This window comes from Pinus tabuliformis, chromosome J (assembly GCF_031772625.1).
Source record: "Pinus tabuliformis cultivar Carrire ecotype Pingquan chromosome J, CPIR1, whole genome shotgun sequence".
NCBI classification, from domain to species: Eukaryota; Viridiplantae; Streptophyta; class Pinopsida; order Pinales; family Pinaceae; genus Pinus; species Pinus tabuliformis.
This window is the reverse complement of record NC_142295.1, coordinates 69060679-69073164: the sequence shown is the minus strand read 5'-3', so window position 1 is coordinate 69073164 and position 12486 is coordinate 69060679.

Here is a 12486-nt window from a genome sequence, read left to right as displayed (position 1 = left end):
CCTAAGTAAGAATTTTCTCAAAAAAATCATTTGTATTAAACAACATTGTATTTAAAAAAATAATTAGTAAAACAAACCAGAATTCCAACTTCGGATGAAACACATTCTGAAAAAAAAAATACTCCCACTTCTCACAAAAAGACATACAAACAATAAAACACACTATGTTTTAGTGAAACCACAAGTCTTTCTGTTAGATGGCACTATCTATTAAAAATATTGTCACACAAAGACATCAAACAAAAAAACATACTATCTTTTAGTGAAACCACAAGCCTTTTTTTAAATGGCACTATCTATAAAAAAAAAAAATCATTTATCAAAAAAACATTTTTTATATCAATGATAAATTTTGAAACTTTTGAAACTTATATATCATTTAGCTTAGATATGAAATTTTAAAAATGTGATGAACATGAACAACAAAATTACATTATATCATCTTAATCGAATTTCACGATATTCTAAAATCTAAAATAGTTAAACTCAAATATCCAACAATATACTATTCAAATTAAAAAACTCAGAAAAAGCCAATCTCATTACAAATCCTAATTTGATATTTACCTATTTAATTAATTATCATTTTCCTTTCTATTTGTTCTTCTCGTTTGTATAGTTTTCTTTAACATTTTATAAAAAATATATCTCTCTTTTCTTTTATTTATTTTTAATGTTCTTTATATGTTTGTTGGCTATCGTTTTCATCTAACACAGCTCACGAAATATATAGTTTCATTGTTTTCATTATACTTTTATCTTCCTGATTTAATCAATTTGTCTTTATGTAAAAGTTATTTCTTCACATTTTGCTTAACTATCGTTTTGATATGAGACCATTAATCTAAACTATATTTTCTTTGCTTTCACAGACCGTGTTATTGAATAATCATTGATTTCTTCTGACCATTTTTCCTTGTTTAAATTTACTTTATTTACTTTTCCTAATATTTTTGTTGAGAATTTGGAATTCATAAGTTGACCTAGTTGAAACTTTATTCTTTTTGTTCTCTACCACTTACATAACCATAACGATTAAAATTATTTAATTTTATAGTCTTTTCCCAAATTGGCTTGTACCTTCTATATAATCACAATAGTTAAAATTATTTATTTTAATTTAGATGTTAGAAACTAGTTGAGATTACCAAAAAAGATTGTTTGTGGGCTCAGAGAGAGAATGGGATTTGGATAAAGTCTCCGGCTAACATGTAATGAAATGGAATTGTGGAAAGGTAGATAAATTTAACCCATCACAATTGTTTGAAGTCAAAGTTAGCTTTTATTACCACTATTTTCTTTTAAATATATATTTATTTATTATGAGATTTGATGTAATTTAAATCATTTTAAGTATAATTTTTCTATTATTATGTTATGGAAAATTGTTTTATATAATTTTTTTTTTAATTTAAAATTAATATATAATTTTTATAATAATAATAATAATTTTTTAGGCCCAAGGGTTAAGGGTTAGTTTAATTAGTTGATTTCGCCTTATTAAAATATTTTGCTAAAAGTGTTTTATATAATTTTTTTTTTAATTTATAATAATAATAATTTTTATGTCTGAAGGATTAGTTTAATTGGTGGAGTTCCCCTCATTAAAACACACACACACACATATATATAATTTAAAATTGATATATAATTTTTAAAATAATAATAATAACAATAATTTTTAAGTCCCAAGGATTAGTTTAATTGGTCAAGTTCCCCTCATTAAAGCATTTTTCCAATGAGAGCTCATAGGGATGTTCTTGGGGTTAGACTTTGCTAATGAGCCAACAAAAAGTGGTCTCTTTGGATGAATCTACCTAGATAGTTTCTGTGGATATAGAAGTCATCAATCTCTAGTGTCCATAAACCAATAATAATAATAACAATAATTTTTAAGTCCCAAGGGTTAGTTTAATTGGTCGAGTTCCCCTAATTAAAGCATTTTGCCAATGAGAGCTCATAGGGATGTTCTTGGGGTTAGACTTTGCTAATGAGCCAACAGAAAGTGATCTCTTTGGATGAATCTTCCTAGATAGTTTCTGTGGATATAGCAGTCATCAATCTCTAGTGTCCATAAACCACACATTAAAATAAATAATAATAATAATAATATTTTTAAATGTTTATCATAAATAAAATATTATACCATCTATTTTAAATAATATATTTTAATATTAAGATAAATTTAGTGTTAAGAAGAAATGGCTATGCCTACGCCGCTGCGGTTTTCCGTGGAACTGAGGCCGAACGAAACTACTGTTATTTCAAGGAAGAAGCTGGTAAAGGATTCGCAAAAGACTAATCATATTCAGGTGTTGGCTTCTCCTCCGGTGGTCCAGCCTCCTGTCGATTCTCATCTCGCCTTGGAAGCTCGGATTGCTCCAGAGGTGTTTCGTTCTTCGCCTTCGGCCGTTCTCGCTAGGGTTTCTCCCTTCGACACTTCTTTTGGTGTTCACGATGGCCATGGAGGACAGGAGGCCTATGTGCTGGCTTGTAATAAACTCGGCAAACATATTGAAACGGAGATGGTTCTGGCAGACATTCGTCAAGCAAAGTTCCAATCCAGCATCCAGGGAAGCAGCGACAAGCACAGTGCGGGATCATTATGCCTTCACGGCAGATCTGCACACGCCATTATGGCCTCGACCGGACTGTTATCCATGCGCTTTGGCCACAAACCAGAGCAGGAGATCTCAATGATAGCTTGGTCTCCGATAAGATCTGGGGAAATCACTCGCTCTCCGAAGCACAGTCTTTGCTTCAGATCTGACAAAGATCAGCCAGATCCGGTTACCCAGAAGGCAGAACAATCCACGCTCTGGCCAGATCCAGAGATCTGTACACATCCTGGCCTAGATCTTGCAGATCTGCTCCCCCGGATGGGAAATGGCCATGGCAGATCTGCTCTAGGAAGCTCAAAGCCCCTACCTGACTCCTTTCAGATCCAGATCTCTCAACCTACAGGCAGAACCATCATGCAATGGGTTAGCCCTTCAGATCTGGTGCAGGATCTCAAACTGAATCTAGAGTGTAGAATGGGGATCCCTTCAGGCTTTCAGCGTCTCCTCTTTCAAGGTAAACAACTTGAAGACCCTTTTCCCCTCTCTGCTTACAGCATTTCCAGGAACAGCTCTGTGGTGGTATCCCTTCGTTTGAGAGGAGGTGCAGCGGGACAATCTTCCTCTTCTCGGCCTTTCTCATACAAAGATGTTGTTCACTCTGAGATCCCCAAACCCCCGGAAGTCCTTAAATCTAAGGCCTTCTTGGTTGACAAGATTGAAGAAGTACCCTCTATTGAACTCATGCATGAAGATATGGCTTCCCATCTTCAAGCATTTGCAGAAAGAGCCATCATTTGCATATTCAATGGATTGTGGCCGCGATCTCAGGATCTCTATGCATGGATCCATGCAAACTGGACACATCATTGTAAGATCTTTTTCTGTTCGAAAGGTTATTTCATTGTTTTATTTGACAATAGTAAGCACTATGAAAAGGCCTTAGCAGAAGGCCCTTGGTTCATGGGAACTACAGGACTATTCCTGACTCCTTGGTTCCCAGATTTTGATCCAGCTACTGCAGTCATTACTAAGACACCTGTATGGATCCGGCTTCCAAACTTACCTTCCCACCTATGGAGTACTCGTGTCTTCAGAGCCATAGGAGACACCTTGGGCAGCTTCATTAATGGTGATTTTTGGCGGGAATCCAAAGGTCTCTACTCATATGCAAGAATATGTGTGGAATTAGATCTGAGCAAAGGACTTCCAGAACAAATCAATCTCAAGATTAACGACTTCGTCTGGACCCAGACACTGGATTACGAGAATACTGCTTTTTGGTGCCGCCATTGCCACCAATCTGGGCATTTGCAGAATACATGCGCATCTCGCCCAGCAAAAACGAACAAGGCCAACGTCTCCAAGCCCAAGGCTAAACGATGGGATCCTTGTTCTCCTCCTCCTGTCGTGAATTCTGATTCCTCTAGCTCTGAAGATGAAGATAGTGATGTAGAATTGAATCAGCCGCCTCATTTCGTGGCCCCTCCCACAGATGGTTTGGCGCCTTCCACTGACTCAGCCATTGCTCAGAAACGTGTCCATTTGTCCTCCTCTGATTCAGAAAAGGAGGGCTCTCCTGTGGAGGACCCCAATCTTCAAGTTGTTATTGCTCATCCACCCCAAAATGGTTGGGTTGAAGTCAAAAAAAGGAAAGGGAAAAAGCTTCGTGTTGATTCCTCTACCCTTTCAGGGTAGGAATCACTGCTTCTTTAGGTTACCAGTGACTTGTTGTAGCTCCTTGCTTGCTTAATTCCTTCTCCAGAACCGAGGTTGATAGTCTTATCATTTCCGATTGCCGGTTTTCTGCCTCTATGGAAGGTATCCTCTTGTACAATATTTTTGCTTAATAGAATTAGTCTTAATCGAGAAAAAAATAATAATATATTTTAATATTATTTTTTATATGTATAAAAAGAAATATAAATAAAAACATAATAGCAATATAGAAATGCAATAACATATGCACATTGTAAATTATCTTGGACTTTTTTGTGAAAACACAAGTTACTAATAATAGATATATTATTATTTGGTTCAAAGTTATCTTACAATGTAGTAATCACACCCTTAAATAGGCTAAATTACATGAAAATGTTATGACAAAACTATGGGTTACAAACATTGAGATGGTAAAAAACTAACTATGAATTAATGATAGTACCAAATGGACTCTATGACCGAGTCAATTTTATCCCAATTGTCTTAACAATTCACCCTTAAACTTGACCTAGGGAGATTAATTTGGTTCCAATAAATTTGTTGAAGTCCATATAAAAGAGTTACCATCCACCCAAATACATGGTATATTCTTAAATTTTCTAGGACACTTTTTCTTGTACATAATTCTTTAACCATTTCACATACTAAGATCTCACATCTCACATTCTCCCCTAAAGTTAGCATATCAATACACTTGCCACCTTGTACCTATTTAAGTGGTCCATTTCACAACTTGATCATAAATAACTGCATTGTCATTGCATTACAACATGTATGCCTAAATAATGGGTCTTACAACAAACTAATCTAGGGCTAGCATATGAATACACCTACCACCCTCATACCTATTCAAGTGATTCATTCACAACTTGATTCCTCATCCTCTCTATGCATGAGAGGGATGACATCATGCGCTATTGAGTTATAACATATATGCTTGAATAAAAAACCTTAAAACAAAATTAGGGAATACATCTTATTTATGGCTATGCTTTACAACAGGGTCAAACACTCTATGGTGTGCATGCACTACTATAGATCTCCATAACAGTTGGCTCCTTCACCATGCCTCGGCACCATCATATTCATCTGTGATCTCTCATCCATGTAGCTACATGAATTCTCTCTCACTATATCTCTAACATGTTCCAATCCATAATTTGTATGTACTACTTAACCTCCACTCAGCAATCATCTACTACATTAGACTCACCTTGACTTGGCCTTCCAACAAGATTTGCATGCACGATTTCTCATTAGCCTAGATTGTTTCCATTTAATAGGCATCATTCTTCTTTTCCCATCATGCTTATTCACTTGCGACTATTGATGTTGCACATTGCCTTGATTCCATCTTTGTCCTTGTTACACAATTATTGAAACACCCACAACATAATCCCTCAATGCGAGATCCCCCAAAAACAAATATTTTATGTGGAAAATCCATAACTTTTATAAGCAACAACAATTCAAACAATGATCTAGGAGTGGTTTCCAGCAACATATTAAGCTACAATGTATACATTTTTTTCTTGTGTATTTTCTTATTTCCTTGACAATTAGATCAATTTATCCTCCATCTCATAGTTATGAGCTTTATCCACTGTCCTCTTCTTTATTGTTATCCAACTTGAGGCTCTATGTATCCTATGTGGTGTAGGTTTTAGCTCTATACAATTAATTTTTGCAAATGGATTCTTAATGAAATAGAAAAGGCACAATGGAAAACGCACACATTGACATAGTGATTTTACCCTCTAAACCCATAACGTCGAAAACCATAAATATTTTTCAGTACATATACTTATATGCAATATTACAATACATTATATATATCATGTAACATTCGTAAATTGCCATTCCATTTACCATGGATTAGAGTACAACTATAGTTCCTTAACCAAAACAACAAAACCATGGGAAGAAACACCATGTGCCACAAAACCATTAAAAGTGAAAATTGTGAGTTGAAACCCACCAAACACATATGAAAAATACAATCAAACGTTTTTTGAAAGGAACTACCCCTGAACCCACAAAGAAAGGGGGCTTCACCCCCTTTGATGCCTCACCAAATAGGGGGAGATGTCATCTTTGTTGCACGTGACACAACATACAACACATGGAGGTAGTCATGCAAAGAATTTACCACATATTCAACATGCAATCATTGCAATTGCCACAGTCCAAACTCTATAGGATATGTGAATATCACCTCCATGTGAATGCCGTTACATATCCTAGCCTCTCTTTAGCCTCCTTGATCTAGTCTTCCATGCACATTTCCATGTTATCCATGACCCCTCAAACCTTTATTTTTGGTTGCTTGTTCCATAGTGAGAATATCTCATTAGCACATGGTGATTGGTCTCCCTAACAACAACTTCTTATGCATCCTATTCATTCAATCCCTACTCACACCATACCCATTATTTAGGGAGTTCTGATGTGTGCTTACTACCATGAGTACCTTCACATCACAATCGTTTCCCAAGTAGGCACCCATCTTCCATCATCTAGTAATTTTTTTGGAGTTTCCACAAAACCAAAGAAATTAGCTCGGCTTCCACCATTTGCAGCAGTGCTCATACCATGGCCATTAATCATCATTGTTGGAATTTTCATGTCAACCTTTACTTTTGATCTAATCTACCATGATTTGTGTTGCAAACCACATTTTACTAACAAATGTGCAACTTTAAGATCTAAACATTTAAGCAAGGAGTGGGTCTCATCTTCTACATATTCACAAGCTAGTGCAATCCTTCTTTTCCCAAGCACATATACTCTACAACTAAGAGGCCATCCATGCTTTAAAATCATTTTTTTAAAAATAGAATAAAAAATTTACGTGGTTCACCCAATATGAACCTAACACTCTAATACCACTATTATAAAAAGAGAGATATATAAAAAGATAATAGCAAAACATAAAGGCAATAATACATGGACACTACAAATTCGTGGAAAACTTTGCAGGAAAACCTGTATTTAATAATATAATTGTTTTTTGTTTTTTTTCACAAAGGCATATTATAACAGAGTGATCATGCCCTTAAATAGGATACATTACATGAAGAGATAACCATTAGAAAAACCATGGGTTACTGAAACCTTGATCCCTTATTATATCACCAATAAACTCGTTAATGATTCTACCAAATTAACTCTACGACCACACACACAAACACACACATATATAGTGTGTCTGTGTGTGTGTGGTCGTAAAGTTAATTTGGTAGAATCATTATAAAACATATATATATATATATATATATATATATATATATATATATATATATATATATATATATATATATATATATATATATATATATATATATATATATATATATAGTTTTTTCCCAAAAGGAATATTATAATGGAGTCATCATGACCTTAAATAGGATACATTACATGAAGATAACCATTAGAAAAACCATGGGTTATTGAAACCTTGAGCCCTTATTCTATCACTAATAAACCCATTAGTGATTCTACAAAATTAACTCTACGACTCCACACACACGCGCGCGCGCGCACACACACACACACACACACACTTCAATGTACATGCCACCACTTGCAATAAGGGACATAGGACACCTAACTTACTTGTGGTAACTTCATAAGATTTGATGGGATTGACATAAGAAATGAGTTATTGGTTGTATGCAGTATCTCTTGATGTTTACTCCTGCACATTACCACTATTATAGCTTGGCTATGGCAATTCAACGAACCATGATGGAAATGATTCTGATTTAACAATTAGCTAGCTTCAAATGCTTAGAGATTTTGGAGGCACACCATGCTCTCAATGTTGTTTTTTTAAATGGCCTCCTTCCTCTATCCACCTTCGTTGTTTTTTTTCGAGACTCCCTTCTTCACATTTGGTTGCCTTGTTCTTCTTTCTAGGTCCATGTTTTTCTTTACAAATCTCTCTCTTTCTCTATATCCTCCCTTTCTATGGTTGCAACTGCGCTTGGTGTTTTTCTCTCTCCCTTTCCCTATTTCCTTCTCCACATACCTTAAAAATTTGTTGTATGCCTCATTTTGATGCATCCTAGACTTTCCCATAATTGTTATGGTCGGTGTGAGAGAAGAGGGCATCCTCAAACAAGATCTCATCTCAATGTTGAGACACGTACAACTTGTTACTAGGATAATACCCCCAAATTCTACGTAGGAGGAGATTAAACTAGCAGAGAATGAAGCTCAAGTAGAAGGAAGTTTGTTTTGGATGTGGAAATCAAGGTGACTATTGGTCACTGGATACTAGACCCAAGTGACAAGCATTCACAAAAAACCTAATACATGTAGACATTGATCTTTACTAAAATATTAAGATCATTATGGGGAGGTTTTAGTGGAAAGGGGTGTGGAAAAATAAAAAAATTTCCTAAGCATCAATGCTTTGTAGCTACAATTAAAGAAACTAGACAGCCGTGTGTCCACTATGGAAAAGAAAATTGTAGGAAACAGATCACTAAGATATTCAAATGGACTTTCCCACAACATAATTGGTCAATATGAGAGTTCTTATATTTTTCTATTTAAGTGGCTATTCTAATCTTATAAACCATAGCAATAGGATAGCTATCAATTTTCTTGATATAATTACATGTTTGATTTTATAATACCATGTCATTATAGTAAGACAAGTTATTTGGAAAAAATCTATGTATTTGTACTATTTGTTTGGTTTTTTTTTAAGTTAATAGACATTATATATATAGTTTTAATTTAAAGAGGAGAATCCTTTTAATTTTAAATTTATGTGTATAAAGAGGAATTAATATATATATATATATATCTATATATATATATATATATATATATATATATATATATATATATATATTTTCCCCAGGGAAAAATCACAATTTTCTATTAATTAAGAAAATTACATGTTGTAGATGCCTGAATAGAATATGAAGTAAGTTGGGTCGTATCCATCAAAAAATATATGTATGTACAACATTACCCACAAGGGGTATATTGTGATTGTTCATGAAAAGATATATATAAAATATATAAACTAAGTACTGATAGAAATCACTGACAAATACTGCAGATTAGGGCCTATCGCCCCCCATATAATTGTTCAATATAAGGCCGATGGTAGTATTGAACGTGATTTGCATCTTGCTGCTCTTGTATTAGCCATAAACCCCTAGGCTGGACCGTGGTCGCTTTGGATAACTGGTCGACAACCTGATTGCGCTCCCTGTAAATGTGTTGACAAGAAATATAATCAAATTGAGATTTTAAAAGCATGACTTCATCCAATATATTCCTAAGAGAGTGCATATGACATGCAGATGTATTATTGAACCAGCTTATGGTGATTTTAAAATCCCCAAATATCTCAATATGTCTGCAATCGTGTCCTAGTGAAAAATGGAGCAAATGTCTAAGGGTGATGAGTTCAAAAAAATTATTAGTACCAATCCCCAAGCCCATCTAGATTCAGTAAACATGACCTTCATATTTGTGCAATAAAATACCCCCCCCCCTCCTCCAACCCCCACACTCTTGTTCTTGGGCTACACCATCAAAATATGCCCAAGAATAATTACGGTTTATGACTTCAGGTGTCACAACTCAGCAGGTGGTGTGGGGTCGTCTTCTGGAATTTCATGATAGGCATTGATGATCTGGGCAATAGATAATGGCCAGCGAGTAGCTCTGTCTCTAAAGATGATACCGTTCCTATTCAACTAGATGGTCCAACATATAATCAAAGGGAGACAGTGAATTTTCTGGTTCATGGACCCCTCCCTCCAATGATTCCAAGCCTCCAGTGTGTTATGTCCTTGCCATCTGATAGTAATGGACAATGTAGAAAGTACTTTCTCCCATATATTGATCACCGTGGGGCATTGGAGAAAGAGATGATCATTGGTTTCCTCATCCTGGTGACATAGAGCACACCAAGAGGGGCCATAAAAGGATCTTTTCATTAGATTACCCCTGGTAGGTGTCTTGTTCATTAAAACATTCCACATAAACAGTCTGGTGCGGGGAGGAGATTTGAGCTTCCAAAGAGCATGCCACCAATCCATGAGCACAGGTGGCATGTGAGTGGCGTGAATGATAGGATAACCTTCTTTAGGTGTGTAAACTCCATGCCCAGCTGAAGCCCAAATGAGTTCGTCATCACCCTCCTTGATGTGAACATGAGATTTAGTTAGTGCGGATATATATCCTGCCCATGCCCGATGCCATTGTAATGGGATGCCCAAAAGATCAACAGATTTCCATGCTTGTACAAATATGGAAGTGTTCTCTAAATCAAAAATATTGGCAATCATATGAATACCTCTGTTCTTAAGGAAATTAATAAGATCAGGAGGAAGTCGGTACATGTTGCCACAACCAGTCCAGGGATCCATCCCAATATGCACAGATGTGCCAGATCTAATGCGTCATGCAAGACCATTTCTGATAGTGGGCAGGGTATGTAAAACAGCTCGCTAGATCATAGATATACTTGTTCTTTGCCATGTAGGTGGGCGAATCCAATCCATATTCTATAATGGCCATATATATTTGTAGTGAACCACTTCGGTCTAGAGACTGTGAGAGTTGAGTATAAGCCATCCCATATTGGTAGCAAGAGCATGGGCGAATGAAGGTAGGTCTTTCAAACCCCAGCCACCCCACTTCTTGGGAAGTGCAATGTTGATCCATCCCACCCAACCAAAAGACTTCCCTTCCTTTTACCCATTCCAAAGGAATCCACAACATATTTTTTGTATCTGTGAAAGGATTCCTTTGGGTATCCAAGCCAAAGACATCCAATACACTGGAGTTGCCTCCAGGACCAACTTAATATGGACCAATCATCCTGCTCTGGATAAAAACCTATGGTTCCAGTTGTGTAATCTCTTTTCAACCTTGGCCATAAGCCAAATCCAGTCTGCAATTTTGTAACAGTGAAGTTTGATTCAAAAACCAAGATATTTGACCCATCTTCCATTTGTAGTCTCAAGAATGGAAATTTCTGTAGTGCGATCTGAATTTCCTGTGGAGTACAAGCTGAGAAGGAGATAGTGGATTTCATCTTGTTAGTTTCCATACTGGTAGATGTAGAGAAGAGCATCAAAATATCATAGAATACAGAGGAATCCTGAATACCGCCATTGAGGAAAATGAGCACATCGTCAATAAAAAGGAGGTGGGAGATAGTGCAATGGTCAGTTATCTTGAGGCCCTATAATCACCCCTCCTTTCTAGTCTGTAATAATAATCTACTAAGACCTTACATAACAAGGAGAAATAGGAGTGGGGAGAGAGGGAAGCCTTGTCTGAGGCCACATTCAGCATGAAAAAAATTGGAGGCTGAACCATTATTAAGGATGTTGAAGGACACAGTAGTAATGCAACACATGATCCGTTGAATGAAAGAGAGGGGGAAGCCTAAATGAGTGAGGAGTATTCTTATGTATAGCCAACTAACCCGATCAAATGCCTTAGAGATATCGATCTTAAGGATGGCTCCTTTAAGCTGCTTCATCCTAATGGAGTGGAGGGCCTCCTGTGCAGTACCTATAGCCTCATGAATTTGTCTATTATGCAATAATGCAAATTGCTCATGCGAGATGTGGGTAGATAAGATAGGCTTAAGATGATTGGCAATAATCTTGTAGAGGAAGTTACAGAGGGAAATAGGCCGAAAATCATTGAATGAGAGTGGGAAGTCCACTTTGGGAATGAGGGCAATGAAAGTAGAGTTGATAGCCTCATACATGCGTCTAGTTAACCTGCAATCCTCCACAACCTTGAGGAGATCTTGTCTAATGGTGTCAAAGAAGACTCTATAAAATTCAACAGACTTGCCATCCAGACTAGGGCTCTTATCCTTTTTGAACCATTTAAGTGTGGTTTCCAGTCCCCCCATGGAGATAGGTTTAATAAGACCTTCTGACACATCTTGGTCAACAAAGCGAGGGAAAAGCCCAGAAATTTGAACTATTTATGCAAGTGTGGCCCCAGGAGGAGCCTTAAATAGTTGTTGGAAGTGTGAGTTGTCTAGTTGTGCCATATGGTTGAAGGAGTGGTTGAATTGGCCATCCTCAGTGGGAATTTTCCAAATAGTGTTGCTGGCCCTTCTCCCCTTCGTATAATTATGAAAAAATTTGGTATTATCGTCCCCAACCTATAACCAAATAGCCCGACTCCTAAGGCGCCATGTATCCTC